The sequence below is a fragment of the Eumetopias jubatus genome, unplaced genomic scaffold (genome assembly GCF_037043125.1).
Source record: "Eumetopias jubatus isolate StellerSeaLion01/CBP00866 unplaced genomic scaffold, mEumJub1_p1.0 scaffold_3, whole genome shotgun sequence".
Classification (NCBI taxonomy): domain Eukaryota; kingdom Metazoa; phylum Chordata; class Mammalia; order Carnivora; family Otariidae; genus Eumetopias; species Eumetopias jubatus.
The window spans coordinates 43269932-43287713 of record NW_028274809.1 but is presented as its reverse complement, the minus strand read 5'-3'; the positions used below and the strand labels follow the sequence as shown (position 1 = coordinate 43287713).

Here is a 17782-nt window from a genome sequence, read left to right as displayed (position 1 = left end):
GTTTTCCTGCTTGGACAATATATGTTGGACAAAGGAGGTGTCTGGCCTCACTCTAGCCCTTCTTTGTTATAATCACGAGCATGTGGTTGTTCATCCCCTACAAACTCTTCCCTAAATTGCTACAGTTCTAAAGCCTTCGCCAGTTATGGCCCAGATCTTATGCCTAGCTGTGCTGGTTTCTGGGACTTAAGGAGTGAGAAAAACCTGAATCTTAAAAACAAATAAATCAGGTACCTGGGTGGCTCAGTCAGTTAAGCATCTGCCTTTGGCTCAGGTCATGATCCCGGGGTCCTGGGATCGAGTGGGATCGAGGCCCGCATCGGGCTCCCTGCTTGGCAGGGAGCCTGCTTCTTGCTCTCCTTCTACTGCTCCCTCTGCTTGTGCTCTCTTGCTCTCCCTGTCAAATAAATAAATAAAATCTTAAAAAAAAAAAACACTATAGTGAAAAAGACAGACAGTAACAACGACTAGTGAGGATGGAGGGAAACTGGATGCCTCATGAGTTGTAGATGGGAATGTGAAATTGTACAGACGCTTTGGACAATAGTTGGGCAGTTTCTAAGACGTTAAACACAAACTTGCCCTATGACCTCGCAAACCTACTCTTAGGTACCTACCCAAGAGAAAGGAAAAGATATGTCCATATAAAAACATGTATGAGAATGTTCACAGCAGGTTTATTCATAATAGTCCCGAACTGGAAAAAATCCAAATGTCTATCAACTGGTGACTGTAGACACAAAATGTGGTATGTCCATACACTAAAATATTCTGCAGCGATAAGTAGTAAAGGGGTATGACACATGCTACAAGGCTGAAGGTCCCAGTGATGTTGTACTAAGCAGAAGAAGCCAGACACAACATTTATGTGATTTTTCTGGGAAAGGCCAATTTATGAGAGATAGCAGAACAGTGGTTGTTTGGGGGCAGGGGTTAGAAACCGGGAGTGACTACAAATGGACACAAGGGTTCCTTTTGGAGTGATGGAAAGTTTCACATTTTGTACAACTGTAAATTTCTAAGAATCATGAAATTGTATGCTTCAAAGTGGGTGAATTTAAGGCATATAAGCAACACAACAAATAAAAGTCTCTGCTAATTCTATGTAGCTTTTGGTTTCCCCTGCCTGTTTACAGATCCCAGTGCAGCTAGGTGTCACCCAGTCACTTCTTGTCATTAGTAGTTGAGGAGAGTGGATAAATATGTGCTGGAGGAGGCAGGGGCCGGATCAGGCCTGACAAACCCATTGTCAGATGCATTGACAGATTTTTTTTTTCGGCGGCAGGCATGCTAGTTACATAGTCTGCAGGGAAGGACATAGCTTGTTCATTGAGTTACCACCCTTCCTTTCATATGGTTGGCCCTGGGAGGGAATGACGTGTCTCTGGGGGAGTATGTGCCTCTGTTGTCATCTGTGTGCTGGGGGAACTATTCTGAATGTAGAATATTGCACTATCTTGATTCCAGGAAACAGAAACACTCCTTGTTAAATGGAGCTAGTCTACCTAAAGAATGAGATAGTTTCTCTGACCACTAATCTCTTTCTTATCAACTGTCCTGTCTTCAGGCCATAACAGAGCAGAAAGCCCATTGGGAATCTTCTGGTTTTAACTTGGGCTTTTGATGTTGCCTTTGAAGAAATATCCTGGAGCTTGCTCCAAAACAGCCAAATATAAGGTGGCAGATCCCATAAGGAGACCCGCCAGGAGTTGGGAGAGCAGGAACTTAGGCAAGGAGTCTGTGATATTGTTCCAGCCCCAGGGGAAAAAAAATAAACTATTTTTTGCCTTTCAAAGTGGCAAACTAGAAAATGAGAAAGTACACAGTGTTCTAATTTGGAGTACTTAGAAAATAATGGGCCTGAGAGTATAGTCTGGGTGGCTTAATTTGCTTCCAGCCATACCCCTAAGGGGAAAGTTTTGCCCTGGTGGGCTCATTCCTGTGCCCTATGGCCCCAGCTACTATTTCATTTTCATGTCCTTTGATTCTCTTGTGTGTACCTGATTTTTTTAAAGGTGTATTTGCCCTTTAAAAATAACACCGGGGGCTCCTAGGTGGCTCAGTCGGTTAAGCATCTGCCTTCGGCTCAGGTCGTGATCCCAGGGTGCTGGGATGGAGCTGTGCATCAGGCTCCCGGCTCAGTGGGAGGTCTGCTTGTCCCTCGCCCGCCACTCTCCCTGCTTGTGCTCTCTCTCTCTTTGTCCATTGAATAAATAAAATCTTTCAAAATAAATAAAATAAAAACAATAAGAACGCTTTCATTTTTTTTTTTTTTATTGTGATAAGAACACTTAACATGAGATCTACCCTTCTGGTAAGTTTTTTAAATTTACAATTCAGTATTGTTAAGTACAGGCATGTTGTTTTACAGCAGATGTCTAGAATTTTTTCAGCTTACGTACCTGAAACTTAGTATCAGTTGAACAACTCCCCCGCCCCCCCCACCAGACCCTGGCAACCACCTTTCTATTCTCTGTTTCTACAAATTTGACTATTTTAGACACCTCATAGAAATAGAATCATGCAGTATTTGTCCATCTGTGTCTGGCTTATTTCACTTAGCATGATGTCCCCCAAGTTTATCCATGTTGTCGCATGAAGCAGAATTTCCTTGTTTTTAAAGACGAAATAGGGGTGCCTGGGTGGCTCAGCCGTTAAGCGTCCTTAAGCGTCTGCCTTCGGCTCAGGTCATGATCCCGGGGTCCTGGGATCGAGTCCCAGAATGGGCTCCCTGCTCGGCGGGAAGCCTGCTTCTCCCTCTCCCACTCCCCCTGCTTGTGCTCCCTCTGTCTCTCTCTGTCAAATAAATAAATAAAATCTTAAAATCTTAAAAAAAATAAAGATGAAATAATATTCCATAATATGTTTATGCCACATTTTCTTCATTCATCTGTCATTGACATTTAGGTTGTTTCCATATCTTTGGATGTTATGAATAATGCTGCAATGAACATGGGAGGACAGATATCTCTTTGAGCCCCTGATTTCATTTATTTTGGACAAACACCCAGAAGTGGGATTGCTGGGTCATATGGTAATTCTGTTTGTCATTTTTCTAAGGAAGCGCCACACTGTTTTCCACAGCAGCCGTAGCATTTTACTTCCCCGCGAGCCGCGAACAAAGGCTCTCTCCCTATATCCTTGTCAACAGTCCTTATCTTCTGTTTTCTTGATGCTGGCCATCCTACCAGGTGTGAGGTGATATCTCACTGTGGTTTTATTTTGCATTTCCCTGATGATTTGTATTTGGTCTTCTATTACTAGCGCCTGGCAATGCCTAGAACACAGCAGATGTTCAATAAATATTTGTCGAATCAGTGGATTGAGTTGTAAGTAGCACATCTTCAGGACACACACAAATGAAGATTCAGTGTGAGCTGTGGAGGAGGAAGGGGGTGAGTGGGGAGTTAGTGTCTATGATACAAGGGCACAAAGGTCCCCAGGCTGGTGGGATTCCCTCTGGTTTCATATTAGAAGGCTGCCAAAAATGGCTGGGACCTAGGGACTTAGAGAAGTTCACCACAATGGAAAAAAAAAAATTGTTTTTAGAAGAAGCTCAATGAAAATATTTTGCACAATCTTCTAAAAACCATTATCTTAAATATTCGCATTTTCTGAATGTTCGTGCTCCCGAGCAAAGCCCAGGAATGTTTGTTTTGTTTTGTTTTGTTTTTCCAATCCCACCCATCCTTCACGGCTCATCTCAAGCATCTACCTCCATGGTTGCCTTTCCCAAATCTCTCACTCATTGTAGCACTTTTTTTTTTTCCAACCAATATTTGTGTTCCCTCCTTGCTTTGAATCCTCCAAGCACTTTTCACTCTTCTTGCCAGTCACCCTACTCCATTCCACCTTCGTCTCCTTAGACAGCTCCCTGCGCCTACCTCATCCGGTCTTCTCTATGGCAAGCTCCGAGACAGCAACATCCCTGTGTCCCACATAAAAACCGACACTTCAGTACTAAAAACATTTCTTCAATTGGCCTGACTACTGAAATCATTTGGTTAGTGTCAGATTACTTTTTTAGGCACGGAAGACCACCAGTGAAGTGGCTTATGGACCCCCTGTACTACTTAAAAACAGCTCCCTTTCTAGAAATTGGTGTCTGTGCATACTTGCTGTGATTCAATTTTAAAACAGAAAAGCAAGGTTTTTTTCCCAGAAAACCTTTATCAACTCAGATATATAGACAGATATAGAAGGAATATTTTCAGTTGAGCAGGTTTATCAAAACAGTGCCTAATTTCAGGAAGGAAGGCAAGGAAAACTAGGATGAAGTTCCATCTCTTTGACTGTTACTATAAAAATATAGAATTAATGTTTCACACTAGTGAATGATATTTATAAACTGTTTTGCCCTGTACGGATATACCCCCAATTAATATTTTATATGAACAAGGCAAGCTTAAAAAAATCAATCTGGACTTTCTTTTATTATTATTATTATTATTTTATTAACATAGATTGCATTATTTGTTTCAGGGGTACAGGTCTGTGATTCATCGGCCTTACACAATTCACAGCGCTCACCACAGCACATACCCTCCCCAGTGTCCATCTGGACTTTTGTTAGTTTCATAGTATCTGTAAATAGTTTCAGTGTAAAGTTCTCTCAATATTTGCCCAGACTCCTATCAGCGTGAGCATTTCTGGAAAGATCATGGTTTTCCTTCTGTCTCTACGTGGCATGATGGAGGCAGCCACATCAAGTGGGGGATATTTATGTAAGCTGGATTCTAATCCTGACTTTGGCAATAAACAAATGTGTAATCTGGAACAGTCATCTAAGATATCAGCCTCCTTATCTGAATCTGAATTATGAGGGAAGTGGACATCATGATTTGCCGTCAGCAGGTCCTAGGATTTCCTGTTCCCTCCTCATTTGCGAGGCCCATGGCTGAGGCTCTTTGGTTCGCTCCTTTTTTCCCTCCACGCTGCTGCGCCCAACCACTTTTTTTAAATTATTTTATTATGTTATGTTAATCACCATACCTTACATCATTAGTTTTTGATGTAGTGTTCCATGATTCATTGTTTGCGTATAACACCCAGTGCTCCACGCAGAACGTGCCCTCTTTAATACCCATCACCAGGCTAACCCATCCCCCCACCCCCCTCCCCTCTAGAACCCTCAGTCTGTTTCTCAGAGTTCATTGTCTCTCATGGTTCGTCTCCCCCTCCGATTCCCCCTCCTTCATTTTTCCCTTCCTACTATCTTCTTTTTTTTTTTTTAACAATTAATGTATTATTTGTTTCAGAGGCACAGATCTGTGATTCATCAGTCTTACACAATTCACAGCACTCACCATAGTACATACCCTCCCCAATATCTGTCACCCAGCCACCCCATCCCTCCCACCCCCCACCACTCCAGCAACCCTCAGTTTGTTTCCTGAGATTACGAATTCCTCATATCAGTGAGGTCATATGATACATGTCTTTCTCTGATTGACATATTTCGCTCAGCATAATACCCTCCAGTTCCATCCATGTCATTGCAAATGGCAAGATTTCATTCCTTTTGATGGCTGCATAATATTCCTCTGTGTGTGTGTGTGTGTGTGTGTGTGTGTGTGTGTGTGTGTGTATACACACCACATCTTCTTTATCCATTCATCTGTCGATGGACATCTTGGCTCTTTCCATAGTTTGGCTATTGTGGACATTGCTGCTATAAACATCGGGGTGCACATACCCCTTCGGGTCAATACATTTGTATCTTTGGGGTAAATACCCCATAGTGCAATTGCTGGGTCATAGGGCAGCTCTATTTTCAACTTTTTGAGGAACCTCCATACTGTTTTCCAGAGTGGCTGCACCACCTTGCATTCCCACCAACAGTGTAGGAGGGCTCCCCTTTCTCCACATCCCCACCAATATCTGTCATTTCCTGACTTGTTAATTTTAGCCATTCTGACGGGTGTGAGGTGGTATCTCATTGAGGTTTTGATTTGGATTTCCCTGATGCTGAGCGATGTTGAGCACTTTTTCATGTGTCTGTTGCCCATTTGGATGTCTTCTTTGGAAAAATGTCTGTTCATGTCTTCTGCCCATTTCTTGATTGGATCATTTGTTCTTTGGGCGTTGAGTTTGATAAGTTCTTTATAGATTTTGGGTACTAGCCCTTTATCTGATATGTCATTTGCAAATATTTTCTCCCATTCTGTCGGTTGTCTTTTGGTTTTGTTGACTGTTTCCTTTGCTGTGCAAAAGCTTTTTATCTTGATGAAATCCCAATAATTCATTTTTGCCCTTGCTTCCCTTGCCTTTGGTGATGTTTCTAGGAAGAAGTTCCTGCGGCTGAGGTCGAAGAGGTTGCTGCCTGTGTTCTCCTTTAGGATTTTGATGGACTCCTGTCTCACATTTAGGTCTTTCAACCATTTGGAGTCTGTTTTTGTGTGTGGTGTAAGGAAATGGTCCAGTTTCATTCTTCTGCATGTGGCTGTCCAATTTTCCCGACACCATTTGTTGAAGAGACTTCTTTTTTCCACTGGATATTTTTTCCTGCTTTGTCAAAGATGAGTTGACCATAGAGTTGAGGGTCCATTTCTGGGCTCTCTATTCTGTTCCATTGATCTATGTGTCTGTTTTTGTGCCAGTACCATCTGTCTTGATGATTACAGCTTTGTAATAGAGCTCGAAGTCCGGAATTGTGATGCCACCAGCTTTGCTTTTCTTTTTCAACATTCCTCTGGCTATTCTGGTTGGGGTCTTTTCTGGTTCCATACAAATTTTAGGATCAATGCACAGAAATCAGTGGCATTCCTATACACCAACAACAAGACAGAAGAAAGAGAAATTAAGGAGTCGATCCCATTTACAATTGTGCCCAACCACTTTTAAAAGAACCAGGATCAAATGTCTGGAGGCTGAGTGACGACCAGCCCTGACAGGAAGACTATGATACCATGCTTGGCTTCGGCCGCAGGGAGGGGCCAGGAGGTGAGGAGACATGGGCACAGGCAGGAGAAGTCACAGGAAGAATGGGTCCTATAGGCTCAGCAGCTTGGGGCAGAGGGAGAGAGTAGACAAGGGGGTGAGGACAGAGGGAAACAGTTGGGCTGGGAGAGCTGTGCTCAGGTTGGTGGGGCTCCAAGTCTTAGAGTTGTCACTAGGAGGCTTGGGTCCTTAGACAATACACCCTCCCTCCCCAAATCCATAAATGCCAGGAGAGACTCTTAGCAGCCTCATTAAGGGCCAGTTCTCGTTTAAAACCTCCTTTATATTATAGGGTAAGTAAATACCAAGAAAGGATTAGATCTCTTGGGGTGAAAGGGCATGAGAACACTGTGAATCTAAAGTGTGAACAGACCCCCTCTCTACCCTTTGCTTGGCAGAGAAAGATCCTGTGAATAAAGTAAGCACATAGGATCTTCTTTCTCTTTGCCAGTAGGAGCTCCTGTAAGCCCACCTCTGCTCCATGGGATTCTGCCACCTGGAGGGTTTGGCTCTGCTCCTGGACTCATTTCCAAGGGTCTCCAGGCTTCAGGATTATGTCCTGACTCCCTCTAGCAAGGTTGGGCATCAGGAATGCAGGACTAAATGCTTCCACTCCTTCCTTTCAGTCTAGATGCAACATTCTTTTAAGTTGGAGGAGGAAAGAGTTACAAGAAGGAAGCAAATGGGAGACACAACTTATGCAACTTTCTGATTTTGCTCAGGAAGGGCTGGGCCTTTCCTCTACTTTTTAACAGACTAAAATAAAAAGGAAACAAAAAGGCAGTGCCCGTGACATTTGGCAGCCTGGGGTGTATGTTAAGAGAACATTGTGCTGCTCCATTTCTTCTTCAAACTTGTCAGCCTTGGCTAATAGTTGTACAATCTTGACCTGTCCATCATGCCTGTTAGTCTTGTCTCAGATTTAATTTATTTTTAAACCTTCCTGGCAAGGCAGGTATGCTAATATTTCCTGAAACATTCTTTACCCATCCCCACAATTAGGCTTCTTTTCTATTAAAGAAAAAAATTCTTTAAAGTCTATATCTAATATCTCAAATGACTGTTAAAGAAATCTTACTGCTTTGTCCTCCCTACCAATCCAGATCCTAGTCCGTAGAGGACACTGTTTTATTTAGAGTCAGGATGTTGTTGAGAATGTTAACCCCTACATCACTGGATCCCCACTTTGAAAAAACCTGCAGTAGAATTTCCCTTAGACCTAAGCACAGGAATCTTTTTACTTCTTTTTAACTAGTACATTTTTATAGATGATAATGTGATTCTTATAACAATCACATTTCTTTTTCACTTTGGCACAGCTCAAGTAGAGTAATTGTGTCAAACCCCGCAACATATCTCTTGTGGACCAATTTTCAGATTGGTCTCATCACTACCTATCTCTGTGTGTGTGTGTGTGTGTGTGTGTGTGTGTGTGTGTGTGTGTGTCCTGGAAGGAAATAACTCTAGGTTTCAAAGTTTCAACTGAACAGGTGAATTTGAGTGTTCATAACGTCTCTTTTTGCATGTCTACATTTTGTAATTTTTGTGGGTGTTGAGTAATATAACACTGCTTTTATACTGAGAGAAAATTAACAAAAGAACTTAAATAATAAACTAAAGCATGGAAGAAAATATGTGAAAATTCTGTCTCACTGAATTTTCCTATTAAGAGAAATTTCGTTGTTTTAACCTAATCTACTTTTGTTGGCCATTCACATCATTCCATTGTTCTCAGTCTTTTCCCCCCAACTTTTCAGTATTGTAAGAAATAAAGAACATAAGTAATTAGCTTTTTTTTAAAAAAGGACCACTTATAACAACCAGCTAAAAATGCTTAGGTTGCACAGAGAGCTACAAAGTCACCTCGTGGTATACATACCAAGATCCCCAACCCTAAAGGAAAGAGTCATTGTGGCTTACTCATTTTCATATAAATATTATTTTACCAATTTGCCTACTGACCAAATTACTTTGAAACTAAATACCTAAGCACATTTTATATTTGGTCAATTTGTATTTGGTGAAATTTCATTTAGCCAAATTGTTTTCAGTCAAATTATCTGCTGCAGTTTGTGAAAATTGAAACGTCTTAGCATTTCCAGTCAGGGCTTGATATGCTGATAATTCACAAAAGTACTGGACTCTGAAGCAAAGAGGAAGCTTTTGTCCGTTCTGAAAGCCAGTTCAGTCTACCTTCTGGAATATGCCCACCACTCAATGTAATGGCTTGTTCCAATATTTCAGAGACAAGCAAGAGTTACATTCTGCAGTGAGGAGTATACATTCTCCAACAGGTATGTGGCTCTGATGGAATGTTGGGCAAATAGAAACTAGAACAAGAATAAGCTATTCCCCTTTTCCATCACTTAAGGTGACCAGTTAGCCCATAATGAGCCTTGAGGCTGCTCTGGCTATAACTGACTTAAGACTTTCTACCTGGTTCTAATGCAGGAAAAGTGTGCTACGATCTCATTGAAGTCTGAAGTGACACTAAAACTTTGCAATAAAAAAAACTTCATCCTTCAAGATGTTGAGTTTCCGGGGAAGTTGTCACAAAGCTAAATGAATGATGGAGACTTCTAGTGGATGTAATGCTCATGTTCACAGCAGCTTGCCCTTTGAGAAGGAGGTTAAGGGATAGGCTTAGAGTTTAGTTTCCTAAATGGTTGGTATGCAAAGGTGACTTGGAGAAGATAATTGGAGTCTTTTTGTTGTTCATAAAAAGTCTTTTTGAGCCATAGCGCTATTCTTAAAACCCTGTGCATCCTGATGCCGGGATTTCGAGGTCCTTTTGCCTCTAGTATCAAAACACTCTACCTGCCCCGGCATAGTTTTAGAGCTATTTAAAAGCAAAATCAACAACAACAACAACAAAACAAAACCCATCTGTGTAGACCTAGCAGATCTGTGGATTGGAAAATAGCCCTGGAATCTAGGGTCCTATCCTAACTCTGCAGCAAAATTCCTGAGTAGGATGGGACAAGTCATTGATGGCTTTGTTCCTTAGTTTTCTCTATCCATCTAGTCATCCATCCTTCTGAGAGATAATCATTAAGCACCAGGACCCTGTGGAGACAAAAATAAGTAGAACTTGGTTCCTTTATCAAGATCCTTGGAATTTAGGGAAAAAGACAAAAATCAAAGGTTATAATGCAGTGTGGTAAGTATGGCATTGGAAGTGTGCACAGAGTGCTAAGATAGCCAAGGCAAATAACACCAGATCCCACTTGGAGGTGGGGAGGGGGGTTGGGGACCACTTGGAAGAGCTGATGTCTTCTGGAAGCTTGAACTCTATAAAATGAGAGGGGTCCTTTAGTCGATCTATAAGAACAGTTCTAGGTATTCTTAATGTTAATTGAAGAGCTACTCATTTGCGCTCCTCATATAGGGAGAAGCTTTCTAGAGCTGCAACAAAAGAAACAGAAGATATAAATAAATTTGCCTAATTTATCCATGACTGCTTACACCCTAAAGAATGGTCTAGATCTGAAGACTTCCTTCTTAATGTGCTTCACCAAGAAAATGTTGGCTCCCAGGATCTTCCTATCACTTATTTACCTGCAGTCATTTTAGGGGTACCTGGTCTTCATGCCATGCCAGTCACCTCTATAGCAGCTCCCCTTCCTTCTCCCAACAGCTCCTTCCTCTGAACACTTCTTTGTAATAAGCTGTGTAGTCTTTTTTCTCTAGGTGGAGTCATTCAAGTGTTATAATATTCACAGAGAAGCAATCATCAAACTTTGTCTTCATTTATGGGTACATGTAGCCCGAAAGTTAGTTGTTCACTAGATATCTCTGGTTACCATTTGACTTTAATTTAAACAATACCTCACTTTTCTAGAAATGATCTGCTCCAAATCTGAAGTAATTATAGACCCAGGTGCAAATTTACAAAAAAAAGTTTAAAAATCATAAGCAGACAAATCATTTCAATTTCTAGCATACATTGTTGGTTCGCTTCCCAAAGTCTACTTTTTTCTCTTCTTTCTCCTAAGAATTCTCTTGGAATTTGGTCGAGGGTGAATGCTAGTTAGCCCATCAATCCTGTGAGTTCTAGCCCCCTAGTCAGAGGTTGGTTTGGGCAAGGCAATTCTGGGCCCTGAGGGGGAAGTTGGCTGAACTAGGAGGTGGGGTAGGTCTGGAAAAGGTTTCCTTTCCCTAAAAGAGACACAGAAGGAGATGTTCTCTTCTCTTTCTTGGAACATTGCTGTGTCTGGGATGTGCCTCTGGGACCACTCCAGCCACATTGCCACCAGCTGGAGGATGAAGCCAAGTGTGGAAGAAAGCAGATCAGGTAGAATTATCCAGGAGTAAGACGGGGCCTGAAGTGTTGTGCCTGGACTCTATCCTCCTTGGAACCTCTTTATTCTATGACACAGTATATTGCCTTACTGCTTTAGCCACGATGACTCGGGATTTTCAATTATTTGCAGCCAAAAGCATCCTAACTAACAGGCAAGTATGCACTGAAGTTTATGTACTCTGTTCACAGAACATTATGTCAGGCATTTAGTTCTAGGAAACAGGCTTATCTGATTTCCCAGGTCATGGCAGATTAGAAATTGCATGTTAGAAGTGGAGAAAGGGGCTGTTAGAAGCAGGCAGCCAGACAGGGAAGGAAGAGACAGAAAGGTAGAAACCGGAAGCTCAGATGGAGCAGTGGGATTATTTAATGTTGGGGCAAACAAGCCCTCCCACCTCCCAGCTCATGTGGAAGTCAGAGTACATCTCAGTGACTAATCGGTAATGATGACCACGTGTCATCAAGGGAAGTTTGCTTTCTGTTCAGTGTATTCTGTTTTAGATGGGGGATGAGGCTGATTAATATTCCTAAATATTTCTTCATAAACAAGGAAAAGGTTAAATGATTAAAGGGATAAGCTTATCTGAAAAGGCACACAGAGAACAAACTCATTCCCTTGCTGTGCTCAACTAATGAGCGCTATACATATATGCAAATAGAATCTGTTAGAAGTTTGTTTCATCCAGAGAAAAGGGAGGGTGAAAAATGGGGCAGTATTTTGATTGCTGCACAGAGCAGCTCATTGGGTCCCCATGAGAAGCCTCACAGAGGAGAAGCAAAGCTGGTCCATAAGGACCTGGTGCCGCTCTTCTACAAGTTACTTCATTTTGGTTCAGTGGCTCAGCGAGCCTGGCTGTTTCCTTAGAGACCGGCCAATAGGAAGTAAATAAGCTGCTTGACTCTCCTCCTAGAGGGGGTTGAGCACTTGTAATTAAAATGTAAATAATTCTCTGGGCCAACCGCTTGTAGACAAAAATGACTGGAAAGATCACAAACACTAACATTACACCACGCCAAACAGGTTCTAAGTCTTTGCCCAAATGCTAAGCCCACCAGTTGATTTAGTTGTCTCGGTGAGAAATAACTCAAAATAAGTCATTTGCAACCGTGTGTACGGGAAACCAGCTGGTTGCCATACTACTCTGACTCCAGGGTCTAAAATTGATGGTGGCTTGTTTCCCCAGTTCCCCGGGGCCTGGACAACTCAGAACACAAGTGTTAAGATGAGCCCAGGGCTTCTCGGCAACCAGCTCGCGAATCTGTGGCCCCACACCCCTCCCAACTCCTGGACTGGGAGAGGAGCCCCATGCTGTGGAGCTGCGGGCTTAGCCTTGCTCCCCATTTGCCTGCCCCTGTCCTGCTCTGAAGCAGATGTGCTGTCTCTATGAGCCTCTGCCCCTCAGGGTGTTACTTGGGCTTGAAAATTATCCTTTGTTTGAGGAGTACCCAGAAACTTAAATAATATGCAAATATAAGCTAAATAAGGTAGGAGAAAACCTCATACTACATTTTCTAATTACCATCAAATATCCACGCGGCTTATACAGAGAAGGTACTTATAATTTTTAAAAATTAATAATAAGTGATTTATCAACCTGAGTACTATGTGACAGAAATACATAAAGAATGAAAGAATTTTATTAAGAACGAAACAGACTATTTAGATTAATTGGTTTCCAGAGGTATTTTTTCCCTCTTCCTACTGCATTGCCATTCATACTGAGATTGTTACAGGAAATTATCATCATCATCATCATTATTATTAGCCAACATTTTGGGATTGTGCTAAATGCTTTACAGTTGTGGTTTCATCTTATTATCAACAGCAAGCATACCATTATTAAACCCATTTTACAGGTGGAGAAAATGAGGCTTAGAGCTGTAAGGTCATTTACCTAGAGACATAGCCTGAGGCAGTGGTTGGAATACCAGTCAAACATAAGTCTGTTCCAGTGCCAAAGCCCTAAGCCACTATGTAGTTATTGACGATAGTTGTACTGAAATTTTCCAAGATTTTCCCTAGTTTTTTTTTTTTTCCTAAATAAAGGGGACTCTAGAATCTCTCACTTGCATTCTAGTATGTGGCTTTAAAGGTGAGAGGAGGCTAGAATCATGGTTAATATGCGGACAATGGTGAGAAATTATGTATGCTCATGAAGTGTCTCATATATTTGTCACAGCAGAGAAAAGACTGAGACGTGACTTTAGGGTCATCAATATGTGATTGAGTCCAAAGGTAGTGTTCTCCAGTTCCACATTCTAAATAATTTTCAATAAATTAAATAATTTTCCTTAAATACTTACTTGATTTTTAAAGTTCATTAAAAAAACTGATTTAAAGTTTTTCTTACATCTACATTCATTCTTATTTTAAACTCATTCATTTGGTTAGCATTTATTGCTTTCATAATGTCTAAACAATACCACGGCTGCTGTGGAAAGTTATGACACCAGAGGCTGGTCTTCATACCGTCAATCTTCATAACAGTCAATCTTCATACAATCAATCTTCATGCAGTCAATCTTCATACAGTCAATCTCGGAGTGTCCTGCTTTCAGTCTTGATTACGTAGTTTGGGTTCACAAGGTGAACAAGATACCAGGTTTCATTTGTGATCTCCAGGTGGATCCCACCTGCACTGCCTTTGGGATATATAAGCTAGTTCAGGTGCTTATATTTTAGAGTACTATTTCTCCATATTAATTTAAATATATATGCATATGACTTGGGTAACATATATACATTACAAAACACATGCTTGCTATTCCAGCAGTACATGCTCAGGGGAAAGAAGTATTAAATAACAAGAAGCAGAGGGGCGCCGAAACTCTTGGTTTCGGCTCAGGTCGTAATCTCAGTCTTGAGATCAAGCCAACATTGGGTTCCATGCTCAGCGGGGAATCTATTTAAGACTCTCTCTGCCCCTCACCCTCCCCACCCCTCTTTCTCTCTCTCTCAAATAAAAATAAATAAGTCTTAAAAAAAAACAAACAAAAAACTAGAAGCATAGGAAGCTGAAGTGCAAAATTTCAGAAGTTTTATCACTGAATATAATTGTTTCTTAAAGTTTAGTGTTTTGTCTTCCCTGTTTTGGAGTTGACTATTTTGTTTGGAAGAGTTCTTGACTCTGTCTCCCCCATGTTGGGGGGGGGAACCTTCTCTTTCCTTCATTTTTTAAAAAAATTTAGTAATTTATTTATTTACTTATTTGGGAGAGAGAATGAGAGAGAGAGATCATGAGCAGCAGGGGAGGAGTAGAAGGAGAGGCAGACTCCCCACTGAGCAGGGAGCCCGATGCGGGGCTTAATCCCAGGACCCTGGGATCATGACCTGAGCTGAAGGCAGACGCCTAACGACTGAGCCACCCAGGCGCCCATCTTTCCTTCATTTTTTATCAACCCTGTTCTGTTCAATTTGATTCCCCTTCCAGGAACTTCTCTGGGTGGGGCCCTATCCCACTGTTTTGTGGATCTCCTTGTCTCACTCTTTCAGATCCCCAGTCGCTTCTTTGTATCTTTTCATGCAGACGCTGTCTGTGGTTTGCCTTCACCTTCTTTTACTTTGTGGTCTGTGGAAATCTCTTGTACACAGTTTGCTTGCATACATCATTCATGGGTTTTTGGTTTTTCTATTTAGTTGTTCTGTTTCTATGTAGAAATACAGAAAGATTCAAAAACTATGTCACTGTTACTCGCATCTTTCCAGAACCTCCATCCACTTGCAGGCTTCCCATTTTGAATAACAGGGTAAAGCTGGCTACAGATCAATGCCATTCTTACTTGGCCCCAACGGAGAAACAATGCTTTGCCTACGATGTTTGTCAGCCCTGGCTGCACATCAGCAGGACCTTGAGAGCTATAAAAATGCTGATGTCAGGGTCCTAACCCCAAGAAACTTTGATTTAATTGGCTTGGGATTGTGTGTTCTCCAGATGGTTCCAATGTATAGCCAAAGTTTACAACCAGTAATAATAAGAAAGAATGATTTTTTAAATTATTATTTTTTAAAGATTTTATTTATTTATTTTCGAGAGAGAGAGAGTGAGAGCACACAGGACGGGGTAGGGTCAGAGGGAGAAGCAGATTCCCCGCCAAGCAGGGAGCCTGATACAGGATCCGATCCTGGCACTCCGGGATCATGACCTGAGCCAAAGGCAGTTGCTTAACCAACTGAGCCACCCAGGTGCCCTGAAAAAAATGATTTTTTAAAGCATTTCAAAGTCCTTAGCAATTTACTGAGAATAAATCAGTTACTGTCCGTTCAGTCTGCACATGAGGGTAATCTCGTTCCCCACTCTTGCCTTGTATGGTTTAGGTGAGGCTGACTGATGCCCCAGCAACTGGTGTGGCCAATCAGGGGGCTCCATTCCTAGCTAGAGATAGACACATGACCCAAGCTGAACCGATGAAAAATTTCCCCATAACATTTGCTAGAGGTCATGAAAGAGTTATTTTCCTTTCACAGAATTTGTGACCTGCAAGATCAGTGTAAACCTTGAACTTTGCCATCTCTGCTCCAAAATGAAGAAAATCTGCCTGAGAATGAAGCGTACAGAGGAAAGTGCAGTTGAGAGATGGAAAGAGAGAGTATCCTGATAATGCTGCTGATGGAAATTTTAGGGGTCCAAAATATAATATCCCTCTTTGCCTAAATTCAGAATCAATTGAGAAATAGATGCAGAGATCAGGTAAATAGAGATGAAATGGGTTCATTTACTGAGCAGCCGACTGAGCTCATGCCTTTGGATTGCCGCCCAAAAGAACTTTCGAACACTCTACTCCTTAGTTAATTTGATTTACAACCAGTCACTGGCATGGCTGGAATCTTTAGACTTTGCTCGTCACTGCACACTGCTTAGCACAAGGTAGGAGAGCAGCCTGGGAGACAGATAATCTGATCAGACAAAATGAAGGGCCCCGGAAGAGCTGAATCATGCCCACATGCCAGATCCTTTTCCCAATTCCCCAGGCCATGGCTTATGGTTTGGTGACATGAGTTTCGGCTAGATTTTAACCTCCACTTATCCCCTTGGGCCTGCAGACCCAGATCACTTCTGCCATTGGGAAAAATAAATGAGGAGACGGATTTAAGTGTTCTTCTCATGTTTGCGCATCCACAGAGAATTGCCATTGAGTCCCTGGATCCAGCTGCATATGAAGCCACCTGCACTCCTGAATTTCCCAATAGTGATCAAACAAATTATCTTTCTTTATTAAGTTCCTCTACCTGCTCACACCTTTTGCAAAAAGTCCTTTGGTTAATATTCTTTTTGTTCTTCTTTGTAGTGTCTTTACCCTTTGGCTTCCTGACTGGTAGTCTATCAGTCATGTTACATTGACACAGGAATATCTTCACTGGCACTAAAATGTTCTCAAAAGAGCTGACATGGTCACTTTTAAATATATTTACTATACAAAAGTCAAAACTTTTGAATGTTTTGCCCAAGAGGAAATCTTCGTACACCCCTCCTCCAACAAGTACAATGCTTGGCTATATATTCAAGAGAAATCAATTTTTCAGAAGAAATAGCCCCCCTTCTGATTAGATTAACAAGAACCATAAAATGCCAACATGTAGGTAAGAGGAAGTGTTTGCTCTTCTCCAAATGGTGAAAAGACATTAAACAATTGACTATCATTTTGCTGTATGCCTTAACGTTGCACAGTGCTATATGTCAATTGTATCTCAATAAAACTGAACAAAAATTTAGTCAATTTAAACTATAAATATTGTTCTGAAGTATTACATTAAAAAGGAGCTTGAGAATAAAGTGGGTTTTTTGGAGGGGGTGGGGATAATATGCTATGGCTTCTTATGTACTCTTCTCACCTGACTGTATTATTTTTCTCTACATTTCCCCCTCTTTTTTTTCTCTTTAACCAAAGGAAAAAGCATCTGAAATGTTATTTCTGATCTCTAATTTTTTTCATTACTTATCTACTAACTTCATTTGATATTAAAAGGGCACTAAACATAATTAAAATTACTTTTTGGAGGTATATTTTAAATTGTGCTGATGTGCTGCTAGGGTTCTTTTAGCTACACAGTAGAAAGGAGTCAGTAGCTTTCACTACATTTCAGAATAACCAAAGAGAAAACATACAGAAAAAAGGGATATCCCCTGCACAAAAGTATGAAAGGGCATAAAATATTTACGAGTAGCCTTAACAAGAAATATGCATGACCTATATGAAGACAATTCTATAAATTTATTAAGTATATAAAGAAGATGAATAATAATAATGCAGGTTAGCATTTCTGTGTAAGCACTGTGCTTTCTCTTTCCCTGGATCACCTCCCTATCTATGAAGCAGAGAAGGCCTGTCGTAGCCAGCACATGGCTCTTGAGCCTGCCTCAGTTTACTTAACTTCTCTGGGCTTCAGTTATAAAATCGGGAGAGGACCAGTCTGTGCCTCACAGAATTGTTGTAAGATTTAATAAGGCGCTACAAATAAAGTGCTGAGAACAGTGCCTGGCACATAGCACCATAGACAACGTTATTATAATCATGTTACAGAAGAAGAAAATGATATCACAG

General features: G+C 41.3%; 1 long non-coding RNA gene across 1 annotated transcript in view; it reads left to right on the top strand.

Moving 5' to 3' along the window:
- The window catches only part of LOC148164689 (uncharacterized), a 31282-nt gene extending 14377 nt beyond the window's left edge, over window positions 1–16905 (top strand). The window contains exon 3 of the long non-coding RNA XR_015767929.1: window positions 15708–16905. This is a non-coding gene — a long non-coding RNA (uncharacterized LOC148164689). The remainder of the gene's footprint in view (window positions 1–15707) is intronic.
- The last annotated feature ends 877 nt before the right edge of the window (window positions 16906–17782 follow it).